The sequence below is a fragment of the Phalacrocorax aristotelis genome, chromosome 6, assembly GCF_949628215.1.
Source record: "Phalacrocorax aristotelis chromosome 6, bGulAri2.1, whole genome shotgun sequence".
Taxonomy (NCBI): Eukaryota; Metazoa; Chordata; class Aves; order Suliformes; family Phalacrocoracidae; genus Phalacrocorax; species Phalacrocorax aristotelis.
This window is the reverse complement of record NC_134281.1, coordinates 2816076-2828917: the sequence shown is the minus strand read 5'-3', so window position 1 is coordinate 2828917 and position 12842 is coordinate 2816076.

The window sequence follows — 12842 nt, the reverse complement described above, 5'->3', positions numbered from 1 at the left end:
CCTTCCAAACCTCCTTGCAGGGCCAGAGGAGAGCAGCACTTTTTAAGGGTGACACTGAAGCTATTTTTCTTCCAGCCAAGTGCGCTTGCTAATTTATTTTAGTGCCCGAGGAAGGAGTACTTCACCTCCTGATAGCAACATTGATAGCCCTAGCAGTACTGTGTTAGGAGTGCTCCCCTTGAAATAAAACACATCTGTTTTATCTCTCCGGTGTGGCCAGGAGCGGTGGCAGGTGTCCTGCGGGAAGGGTCACGGGGAAGGGCAGGCCAGCACACGGGCTGCCCTCAGCCTGAGGCCGAACAACGCAGCAGAGAGAAACGGTCGCTTTGGCTGTCCCTGTGAACCCACGCTCTGCAAAGGCACATTACGTGCAGGTGACGGGCCAGCGCCGCGGCTCCCCCTTCCAGTGCCTCAGCCCTTATCGCCCTCCGCAGACCCACCGCCACCCCCTGCCCTTGCCGCCCCCTCTCACCGTCCCGCGCTGCAATCGCAGCAAAAGCAAATGCTTCTGCAACCCAAACGCAGGCTGAGGCTAAGCCCCGGTGGGCAGAGAGGGAAGAGTTGCAGATAAATGGTTATCTTGATTTGCACACACCGCGCTGCCCAGGCTTTTTAATGAGAGACCATAATTGCTCTTCTTTGTTTGGGAAACTCACAGGGATCAAGTATCAGTCAAGCTCAGAGAGGAAACCGTGCCGAGGAGATGACAAAAAGGAGAATGAAACCCTCAAACCTGCACATCGCCAGCCTGGCAAAGTGGCACATACACCCACCACGCACCCACCACGTACCCAGCAACACCGCACGGGCACAAAGAGCCGCTCCGCACCCCGACGCCGGGTGGGCAGAGCAAACCCAACCATGCTGGAGGATGGGTGAGCCCTTCCAAAACCACACGCCTCCTGGTTTTCCCCGCTTCCATGCAACCAGAAACCGGGACCGCAGCAACTGGAATCCCAGACTACCCAGCGGTGCACCAGGAGGAGGATGGAGATGCCACATGATGGATAATTTCCAGCCCGCAGCTTGTCACTCCTGGTTACCATTATCACAAATGACGAAGAAAATACGAGCCTCCGAGAAGCATTAGTCTCTGTCTAGGCTGAGGCGCCGAGTCTGGGGAGCGCAGCGGAGGTTTCAAAGGAGAGCATTTCCCATGAACAATAACCAAACCTCTCTAATTTTCCATTTGCTGCCATTCTTCACAACCCAGGCTGCAGATGAAGCTTTCCTCAGCCCTCGGATGATGATTGATAATGAAGCATAAAGTGACACGAGGTCATAGATAATGATGCTTTAAGTTGGAAAATGGGAAAGCTACGTTCGTATTATTTTACATGGCCTTCCTCGCCCTGTGCCTGCTCCTTCAACCACTGCCCCGTGAATGGTTCTAAAAAATGGCATCAGAAGGGAATGCAGACAGATATTACTGGGGAAATGGAAAAGATCCAGTTCTGCCGTAAGGTTTCTTTAACCTGTCTAAACGCATGCTCTCATTTCCTAAGCTATCTTTTCCCCTTATTCAAACCCAAATGAGAAAGAAATTCAGAGTTCAGGCAGGGAAGCTCTCATCAATTTTCTTGGCGCTGCCAGACCATTGAGAACTGGTATGATGTTCATACGGCACAAATTTGACATTCAAACTGTTTTGTAAATATGTTTTTTGGAAGAGATGTAAAACTATAGTCTTTAAAGAACCTGTGTGGTCCTTAAGGAATCCATAAATGCTTTTCATCGGGGTAGGTACGTTACAGCCGCTACCCCAGCCTGATTTGCTTAATTACATACCTCCCTAAAATTCTCCTTATAGTTTCAACTGCATATGGTAATTTCTTCCCATCCTCTCCTAAAAATGCTGTTAATTGTCCTTATGTGATGTTAATCAGCTGCGGCATCCAAGCCCAGACCTCATTTGTAGCAATCGTTTGCTTATCTCAGAGAGGTGTTAACGCAGCTAGATTGAGAATTTAAGATGAAATTCAAATTTTTGATGTAAATTAAGCTACACAGCAGAGATGGAAAAGCTCAATAATTATTAAAAGCTCATTTCAGAAAAATCCAATACCTGAATTCAGCTATTTGAAATTTAGATTCAGTGACGTCAGACATACGTTCGGTTGAACGAGATGTGGAACAAATCTCCCGCATTACATTTTGTACACTTTGTCCGCTTTCATTGCCAATAAATATGGAAAGGAAGCGAGGCACTCTCCACTCCGGTAAGAGGAGCGCTCCTCCGTCAGCCGCGAGAAGGGCACAAAGGGGCCTTCAGCTTCCCAAGGCCGCATCCCAAAATAAGCCGGCACGCTCCGGCAGGGCAGGCTGGGGGCCCGGGTGCGGGCGCGAGCAGCTGCGCCGCCGCCACGGGGTCGTGACCGAGGGCCTGGACTCCAGCAGACTCTTAGGCTCTTTGCTAGGAGCGAACCCAAACTGAAAAGCTCTGCACAGGTGCCTCTCGCAAGTTCCTGCTTGTCTTTGCGGTTTCACCAGAGCTATTTCTGTTCCAGGATGTCATGCACATAATAATTTTTTTATTATGTAGGAAACAGCTTATTTGATCAATTTGCCCTATTTTTCCTGTTCATGAATTTAGTGAGAGGTTTACCATTTTCCTGAATTTATTAGAAAGTTCCTGCCAGCTATAATTGCAGTAAATAAAACTTGCTCTGGAGCTCAGGCTTCTACGGTTCAAAACAAATGCTTGCAATTACTGTATTTGTGGAGCATGAGCTCAAGAGAGCAAGAACACAGCAAAGGAAATTAGTCTGGGGTCTTAAAGGGCGCCTAAGGGCCATAATGCGGCTATTCCCCCGGAGCCGGTCACCTAATTCCCTAAGGGCATTTTGAGAAATGCTGCCTTTATCCTGCTCTACCTCGGAGAGAAAGCAGGGACTGTGATGTACAGGGGGTGTCTCGCTCTCCCGCCCCTCCTCCCTGCAGATCCCAGCCTGCTGTTGGGAGCAGGGATGTCAGTCCCCAGGGCTCCGCGAAGCGCTCGGCAGCTGGGTACCTGCCGAATGCCCTTTGATGCTTCTCCCATACAGCAAAGCTGTGATAGTTTCCTTTTACTTTACTATTTTCTGTAATAGCTTGAACTTGTCTTTGGCATGTTGTTAAATCAGGTACCTTCAGCTGAAAGCGTAACGCCTTTCCTACCTGTTGGCACTTCTGTTTCAGATCGATAGGCTTACAAATGTTCAAGCTGTGCCTAAACCCTGCGCGGGACCTGCAGGGCTGTGTGGCAGAGGCCAGGCTCGGAGCACAGCTGGCATCAGCAAAGCGGCCAGAAATCAGAGGAGAGGGACGAATTTGTGTCTGAGGCACAGCCAGGCAGCGGTGGGACCAGTACTCTAAAGGCGAGGCTATAGGGGACGAGCGGAGAATGACGGGGTTTGTGAGGGTCCCCCTGCTCTGGGAAGGTGGGGAATGTGCAGGCGTGCGATCCTGGAGCACACCCCAGCTCCCTGCCCGGCCCAAACCCAGGAGTGAGCGTGGGGGGCTTGAGCACACCTGGAAGACAGAAATAAAACCAGAAAGCTCATGTGCCATTTCTCCAGTTCTTCTGTGAAGTGCTGCGAGAATACATTAATTATTAACAAGGTATTTTGAATAGGGCCCATATAGGCGTGCAAAACCAAGGTATAGTTTCTGTAGAGTAATAGGCAGCAGTGAAAACCCAGCTTTTCTGCTTAATAAACACGCCCAAACTGTCCTTCCTCCTACACCTCCTCACTCCTGCCCGTTTCTGTACCTGGTTTGCAGATCTATTTTAATAGAGCAGACGGGAATACTGCAGGGACCGCACACACGTGACACGGAAGAGCGCAGGCGCTTAAGGGTGTATCCGAGCCACCCTCCACCACCAATTCTTTGTACAACTCCACGCAATGAACCTGCTTCCAAGTAACCTACACAGTGACCGCAGGAATTAGAGCGCGTCCCATCTGCAGGACCTAACGACAGCGGCGCTGGCATCATAAACACCCCAGGGAGGGTGGAGGGAGGAGGAGCGCGCGTGCACGGCGTCCGGCAGCACGGGACGAGCACCGGACCCGCCGTCGACACAGGGAGCAACGCAGGGCGCCGCAGCTGGCAGCTTCAGTGCCAGGCAAACACCGAAGGCATAGCGAACGGGTTTCCTTTTGGCGTCGCATGTTGTAACCGCGGGTGCACTAAGCAGATTTAATGTCCTTTTCGCAGCTCTCTCACTGCTTGGTTTTCCTCCTAAGATACTACACCCCATCCCGAGATCAGAGACTCCCGCTCCAGGCAGCCAGACACACACCGAACGCTTTCACCTGCAGAAACACCAAAGTGCCTGTCGCCGTTGGGGCAGGGCCATGGTTTGACACCCAATAACATGATCCTATAAAGTAAATCCTAATTTACTGGGGGAAAAATAACAAGGGATTACTTGATTATCAGACTTTGCTTTCCTTTAGGACTGTGAGACCAACTCTTGTGCGTGGAGACAGGGGTGGATAATAATGAACCTTCTTTTATTAAGGAGAAGCTTTATTCTGAAAACGTGCCCCTGCATTTATCTCAACGCTGTAAATTACAATGCACACAAAGAGGAGGGCAATTTCCTGCAAGTCATGGTCTGCAATTAAAAAAAACCCATCCCCTTTAGTGTTATTTCTAATAAATACTGCTTTTATATGCTGAACAGAATGACTGGAAAATACCACGTGTACTTTATTGACTTCCTAAAGCAAAAGCCTTGATATATATCCCACAGCAAGACACGTATCTGAGGTTACATATCCCTGCACTAAGATCACAATAATCCTTTTTGCATTAAAAAATAATGAGCTTCATCTCATTTGCAGATTCTTAAAAGCACAGAATCCTATGGTCACTTGGCAATATGAACGCACATCTCATAAATAGTAAATGAAAACAGAGCTCTCTTACCTTCCCGCAGAAGCAGGACTGAAAGCTGGGTAGTCCCACGGGGAAATATATTTCTTTCAGGGAGCTTTCATTTTAGAGCGGCTTAAAATCCTGCCCGTGTAGGCTTGGTTGGGGGAAGAGAGAGGATTAAACTGGACATATAAAATGTTTGTTTCGCTACTCCCATCTTGATAAATCTCTCTAAAAATGTAATCCTTTCTTATCATGGAGAAGTGCCAGAGTTCTTGGTAAAGCTCACATCAGTCATTTTTATGGGGAACCTGCACAAATGCCTGTTTCACCAAAGAGCAAATTTGGGAAGCATCTACAGTTAAGCATAATATAGCAGCTCACTGAAATGGGTGCCTCAAGGCAGCTGCAACCAGAGAAATGAGATCCGTAATACAAAGCTTTGCCAAAAAAGCAGTCTTCTCTATTTTCCCCCTTTCTTCCTAATATACTTGTTCATTTTCTTTTGTAATAAAAACTCCACAGAACACGTAGTCTCTCATTACGGATGTGTGTGTTCTGCCAAAGCTGTGGTCCAAGGATGCGGTTACCGCAATAATGTGCCCAAGACATCGAGAATAAATCTATTATTTGACTTTTAAAAAACCCCACAACTTTAAAGAAAGGCCTTTAGAATTTGATAGATATGAAACCAATTAGATTTTATAGGAGCAGGTTCTATAGAAGGCGCTCTTACAGCCATCTTATCGCTCCTTAGCGAGAGAGATAATGCTCTATTAAGTTCTATTAAATGCTTAAAAAATGCACAGGGAAGTCGGACTTTTCACTTATCTTTTACTATTCTGTAGCCTTTCACCTTGGCCTGTGCTCTGGCGTTCCTCACGGGCAAGCAGGTCTCCAGGAGGCCATCGGGGTCCTCGCGTGGGTTTTCAGCACAAAGATAGGGGGTGTTGGAGCAGCTCGGCTGGGTTTGGAGAAGCGTGCAAGCCGCCGATGTGCGGGTACCCGACCGCCACCCGGGATGGCAGGTGCTCGCACCCCTGCGGCGCAGCACGCAGACACGGCGGTGTGCCTCGGCCAGCGGCCCTCCCTTCTGGGCTCCGAAGGTCTCTCTGTGGAAGCCGTGGACAGACAGACAGCACAGAGAGAGCAAGCTCTGTTCACCTTTCACCACGAGCATTAACGGGACGCTTCCACGGCACCATCTCAGACCTAAAAAACCCCCTTTCAACGTATTTTGAAGACTAGCAGGGTTGGGTATTAACCAATCTTGGACTGGCACTCAAAACGTTTGGGTGCAGCTCTCAGCCCTGCCAAACCTGGTGGCACTATCCAAAGCTGGCCAAACACATGTTCTGCTCTGGAGGTGTTCGCTCTCCATAAACAAAACAGAGGCAATATCACAGCCTCTGCCTCTGAGGCGCGTGGTGGGACGCTGAAATGCAAACGAGAAAGTCACCGATGGAGCATAAACTGTCTCTTTAAATCTTTCCCTTTAAATAAAATATAAAAACTTAAATAAAACTTCAAGACCTGCAGCAGCTGGAGGGGCTGCAGGACGCTGCCGGAGCCGCGGCTGGCCAGGGGGCAGGGGGAGAGCCGGGGCCCGTCGCAGCAAGCTGCGGCTCGGAGGGCTCCTCCGGCTCCGGGTTTCAGCATCGCAGCTCTTCAGCTCCGCTCCTTGCATTTATTCCCGGAACATTTATCTAAAAGCAGCACATTCTCTTTGATTGACTTTACCTTATGGAAAAATATCTTCTAAGAGTAGCAGCTGTTTTTACAGAATACTCGTATTTATTTAGTAAAATAATTGGAAAACTGCTTATAGGTTAGGTACAAAGTCATTTCCTAAGGCAGATGTTTTTGTAGTCGGTCGAGAACAGCCCGAGAACCTGTCACTCTCCCACAATTTCTACTGAATGTCAGGAATAGCAGAAAAATGAACCATTGTTTTAAATTATGATGGCTGGAAGAACCCATATTTTTGTCTTCAAAATCTTAAATTGACTCTGCTTTGATGCTCCACATGTTCTCTTGCCCTTGATTAAAAGATCACCTATATTCTAATCTAACCGTTTGGGGTTACGTTCCTACAGCTGGCAGCTTGGAAGAGCCGTGCTCCAGTGTGCGACCAGCCTGTGAGCTGCTCTGGCAAAGCTGCCATGAAAATGATACGTGTGTTAAAACAAAGGGCGAGAAAGGAAGAATGAGGTTCAGATTTCCTTCCTCCGTGGTTAATAACATGGGAAAGAGGTTGTGCATGCATTAATTAGCTAAAATTTGCAGCCCTCAACTGCATAAATAAATATCAATGACCTTATCATGAGGAAGAGGAGCGGCGGGGAGCAGGAGGGCAGGGCGGCGGCGTGCTGGTGTCCTGCGGCAGAGAGGGGGATGGACCCAGGGGGATGCTGGGGCCAGAGTGCAAGGACCAGGCTGCCCCGCTGCAGATGTGATGGGCCGTGGGGTACCAGGTCAAGCAAAGCTCAGGTCTCGCGGTATTGTATTGAGCAGGGGATAACCAACAGGAATTGAATTACCCTCAGCATGTCGGAAAATCCCATCAGTCCCATTCCCTCCCTTATGAGAGAGTGGGAGAGAAACATGTGATTTTTGATCTTTATAATTCAACACTTCTAATTCAAAGGATTGGGGGCGTTCTAATCCGTGGGCTCTATGTACAGCCTAAAGTAAGGAGAAGGTGGCTGGGCGTTTTGCAGAGGTTCTGTCCTTGCTCGGTATCAGCCAGGCGGGATGTCCTGAAATCCGCCTGAGCGCCTTTGGGAGAAAACGGCTGCTGTTACTACTGGCACAAATCTTTCAGACAGCACCGCACCCACTGCCAAGTCCATCTTGACAGGTTCCCTTTCAAAATTCGCATGAAGTATTCCCCCTTCCCCAAACACTAGGCACACTGCAGCACCGTAAGCCTTTCTCGTGTGCTTTAACTAAACCCATTCTCACCCCTTCCACTTCCAGGGCTCCCGGACCGTTTGGCCTAAGAGGACGTAGCGCAGCTGATTAAAGCCGTACGACAGACAGGAGGATGCTTTAATGTGAAGATCAAGGAAGCAATCAGGCACCTGGAAATTTCTAGATGCCCTCCGGACATTTGAGCTCAACTCTACTGTCTAAGCATGTTTTCATTGTTTATGCAAGGAAAAGATAATAATAATAAAACAAACATTGAAGGCCTGAGATCAGGTGCTATGTAACACGCAGTACACAACTCATGTTTATAGCCAAGTATCCGCTTGGGTGGTACCTGCTTTTCATAAACTAGTCCGGTTCAGCGCTTCCGCCTAACTCTGGAAGATTAACCACTGATACCAAGACAGCACGTATAACGGGGTTAGCCCAAGGGTGTCTAATACTCTGTTGAGTATTGATAAGTTATTTTTATTTATGTAGGACACACCGCACTAACATCAACACTCATAATGTGTTTGGAGTATTATGCAAACAGAAGGATTTTTGCCTGCTTAGCGTTACGTATTATGCATCTGTCCTACACTGTGCCAGCTTTCCCTGCCACTGGATTTTCACAGCGGTAGGAAATAACAGGGATAAAGGGATTAAAAAGCAATGATTTTCTGTAAAGCCTTATAGGACACGTCTGCTATGATCTCAGCTTACTTGCCTCATCTACACCAGTAAAACACTATCGTAGTAGACAGATTTATGGATTAAATGCAGACAAGTGTGTAAAATAAATATTTTGCTTATAGCTTCTACACACTTTAAAATATTCTCTGTGATTAGGATAGCTTCTGAAGTCTCTTTCCAACGGGGTGATTTGCAGTTCAGGAGTTAAAATCAGGGACCTCCTCTGGCTTCGGTGCAATCTAAAGGTCATGACTGAAGTATGGTGTTTAGCAATTCCACATAATTGTATCCAGACCTCAAACACGCCGTGCTTTGTCACAGCTGCCACTTAAGGTCAAACTGAATTTAAATTATATTTATCTTAGTATTAATAGAGCTACGGTTCAGGCTAAGCCATGCGAAATACAGTTCTCGGGCTACTCTCTGTGTCTTCTCCCGGTCTGCGGGGACCACAACTGCAGCAGACGAGAGGGAAATTTGAAGTCTGCAAAGCCTCATGTCACAGAAGAGGAAGTTTAACAGCTCAGCCGGGACCATGCCCGTGTCCATAATAGACCCAGCAATGGAACTGACTCCTCCTGCACCATAACCCTAGACTGCAAGGTCTCTCACACAATCACAGAATCCCAGACTGGCGGGGGCTGGAAGGGCCCCCTGGAGCTCATCCCGTCCCACCCCCTGCTTGAGCAGGCACCCCCAAAGCAGGGGCACAGGACCGCGTCCAGGTGGGGGGTGAATGTCTCCAGGGAAGGGACCCCACAGCCTCTCTGGGCAGCCTGTGCCCCTGCTCTGGCACCCGCACAGGGAAGGGGTTTGTCCTCATGTTCAGGGGGAACTTCCCGTGTTCCAGCTTGTGCCCGTGGCCCCTTGGCCTGGCGTTGGGCACCGCTGAAAAGAGCCCGGTCCCATCCTCCTGACACCCACCCTTCAGATATTTATAACCATTGATGAGATCCCCCCTCAGCCTTCTCTTCTCCAGGCTGAACAGATCCAGGTTTCTCAGCCTTTCCTCACAAGGGAGATGCTCCAGCCCCTGATCCCCTTGGCAGCTCTCTGCTGGACTCTTTCCAGTAGATCCCTGGCCTTCCTGAACTGGGGGGCCCAAAAAACTGGGCACTCCTCTGTCATCTTCCTCTGTGTTCATCCTTCGCACAGTTACCAAGCCCAGGAGCCTGAGGCACCCGCTATTGCTTTGGCTGAGCACGAGGCGGCCGCGTGGGACCCTTGGCGCAGCATCCATCCCTGCGCTCCCGGGAGCACCAGAAACTGTCGCCCGTTTGTATTCACGAGGGAGAAACTCCCTGCGTGGGGATGGAAGCAGCACAGCAGCAGCGATGGAAACCTATCACATGCACAGGGACAGTGCATGTTCTATGACATGCTGTTACTGGCCTTTTTCATACCTTGTGTGCTTTGTACTTCATACTTATATGTCTTTCCTGTGCACCTTTTCCAGAGCACTGATGCAACCACAGCGCCTTTGCCAGCACCATCTCAAGAGCACTCTTTTCAATTTGACATGCAAGGTTGAAACATAAGTGATCTTCTCTGCAGCACCCAAGAATCACAGTCTGGCTTTGGGGGAAGCTGAGTCTCCAGGGCTTCGTTAGCTTAGTCAAAGCACGGTTAACCAAAACCAACGCAGCGTCTTTATTTCTACCGATCTTTCTCCTCTCCTTTCATCAAAAGAACATTCAGTCTCACACCATACTTGTAATGGGGTCTTCTAACATTAAAACCAGATGATATCTGAATTTAAAATTATTTCTATTAAAAGTAGAAATGTCACTGCGCCTGCTATAGAAGAATGCTGCCCACCCCCAAACACACACGCGCAAGAGCATAATTCATTAATACCGTGTATAGGTCCCCAAATTCCCACTGTATCACCTGACCACGAGTACAAGATTTTTGTTCTGGATCACCGATTCATCGAGCAAAATGCAGCCTGTAATTTACAGCAGCTTCAGATCCTTCCCCACACGTGGGAAGGATAAAGCGACCTGCTTTACCTTCACGCTTTCCAAGCAGACTTAGTGCTCGGTCTCACTAAAAACTGCCAGACAGGCACGTGCAACTTCTCCCTGCGGGATGCGAAGGCGGCACCGGGCTCAGTCTTCCCCACGCCAACTCGCGCAGACGCAGCTGCCCCGTGCGGCCCCATCCCGCCGGCGCCGGCTAAGCCAGCTCAACCCTCCGCCCAGGGCATCGGCGTGGGCACCAGCCCCAAGTAACTCCTTTTGGCTGAATAGGAGCCTTTGTCTCAGAGCTAGACGGAAAGCAATACAGGGCGTTTTTCAGGTTTTTTTAAACACACCACTATGCAGCAAACACACAGTCAAGATTTCATATCGCTACCCACTGGAAAGTTAAAGGGTTCCCCTACTGTGGAATATTTTCATTTATTTCACACAGAATCAGAACGTTCTCTCTCCGCACCCCTCCAGTAACTGAGATGCTATATTCAGTTGTTAATACACAGAAATATTGAGCAAAAAGATCTTACTTTTGGCCAAGCCACATCCCGTTGGGGATTTCTCTCTATTGGAGCAGGTCTTTAGATCTACAGATGTCAGTTCAATACCTTACCAAGTCCATGAGTTTCAAAGTTAATTTCACACTAAGAAGGTTTTCAACAAAAAAAGCCATAGAAAAAAAACCACACTTAAAAAGAAATACTGAATTCTTTGACATGGCCAAAATATTCTCAGTAGAGAACGAGGGGGGAGAAAAGGGGGAAAGAAGATGTTTTTTAAGCTGGGTGTACCGAAAGCAGCAGCTGAACGAGGTGGGAAGGAATGCTTAATTATGTCATTTGGGATTGCAAACGGATCTGAAATCAACCCCGAAGTTATCTGTGCCACGGTGGTGCTGCCGACGGCCCCAGCAAACCCAAGTCAGCGGCGTTAACAGGAGCTGGAACGAGCACACGTGTGTTCTCGTGTGGAACGTCGCAGTAACCGGAGCCAAACAATAACATTAGCCCCGGGAGTATTTTCAGCGCGGGTAATATCACCGGTCCTTAACGCCTCACCTACTAGTCTGGGACTCACAGTGTCCCTCTGTCCAGTCCCCTGAGCTTGGGCACCGCTGCTCCCTCCGTAGCAGTGACCTAAGGCAGCCCTTCATTTTGGTCTTTCTGCAGAGAACCACAAGCGGTTTTCCTATGCAAGTCCTTCTGTAATCATTTTATTATCCTGGTAAAGGAGAACTTGATCTCAAACACGCCTGAGACTGCATAAAATGAAATGTCGACCTAGTCAGGTCCTTGAGTTAGAGAATGAGACTTCAGCCCTCCTCCCAGAGACAGAAACAACCGCTTCACATCCTGTTCATAAGGAATCGCAAATTCAACTCTAAGACCCGAGTTCAGCCTACCTCTCTGAGACCTGCACGCTCAGCCCGGGCTGTGTATGACCTCTGCAGCAGGATGGTGGGGAGGCGCAGGTTTTTGACCAACTGAATACGGTGAATCACTTCTCGTATCACCACCGAAGGCTTCAGGCTGGAGGGATGGTGCTCTGGTGCCCAGCTCAGAAACCCCCCGCAGCGCACGCGGGGAACTCGGCCAAGCAAAGTGAGTGAAGACCAAAGTCAGGACAAGAAAACGTAGGGAAATGTTCAAGGTAATAATTCCAGTCTAAGACAACTGAAAAAAGAGCCATGACAGAACACCAGGAGCGAACAGGAGGCTGCACATATCCAAGGGCTTACGTGGGCGGCTTTAAACCCTTGAATTTCAGGCTCAGATGTCTCCTAAGGTTGAAGTCGTAGCCTGTTTTTTCTCCTAGTTAATTCACCACTCTCGTATTCAGGGGGCCATGGAGGATATGCAAACGTAATTTCAGAGGGTAACAATGCTTTACGTACCTACAGAAAAACTTCCCCAACCTTTAAACGCCTCGGTTGGCAACGCCCCGCGCTCAGCCTCGGGGCAGAGCGAGTGACCGCTGCGGCGTCGCCGCGGCTGGAGGTTTGCCTCTCTGCAGAGGGCTGGAAAGCGAATGTTTGAAACCTGGGAGGCCGCTCCGACGCGCAGCGCTTTGGCGTTCCGCCTCGGTCCTTTGCGCTGCTTTTAAGGAAGTCCGTTAAAAAAAGGATGAACAATGGGATTCGAGTAGTGGGTGGAAAGTTACCTGGCAGCGCCCCCCCCCGTGGGCCCACGCTATGCCTTAGCTGTTCACTCTGAAACCTAACGATGACGTCATTAGCAACACAGGGGGCCGCAAGGCCACCACCCCACCTGCTCCGCCCTTCCGTGGGGCGGGGCGTGGGAGGGGCTTGGGAGGGCGGGGCGGGGGCGGTGTCCCGCCCCCGCCCCGCCCTCCCAAGCCCCTCCCACGCCCCGCCCCGCGCCGATGGTGCGGCCA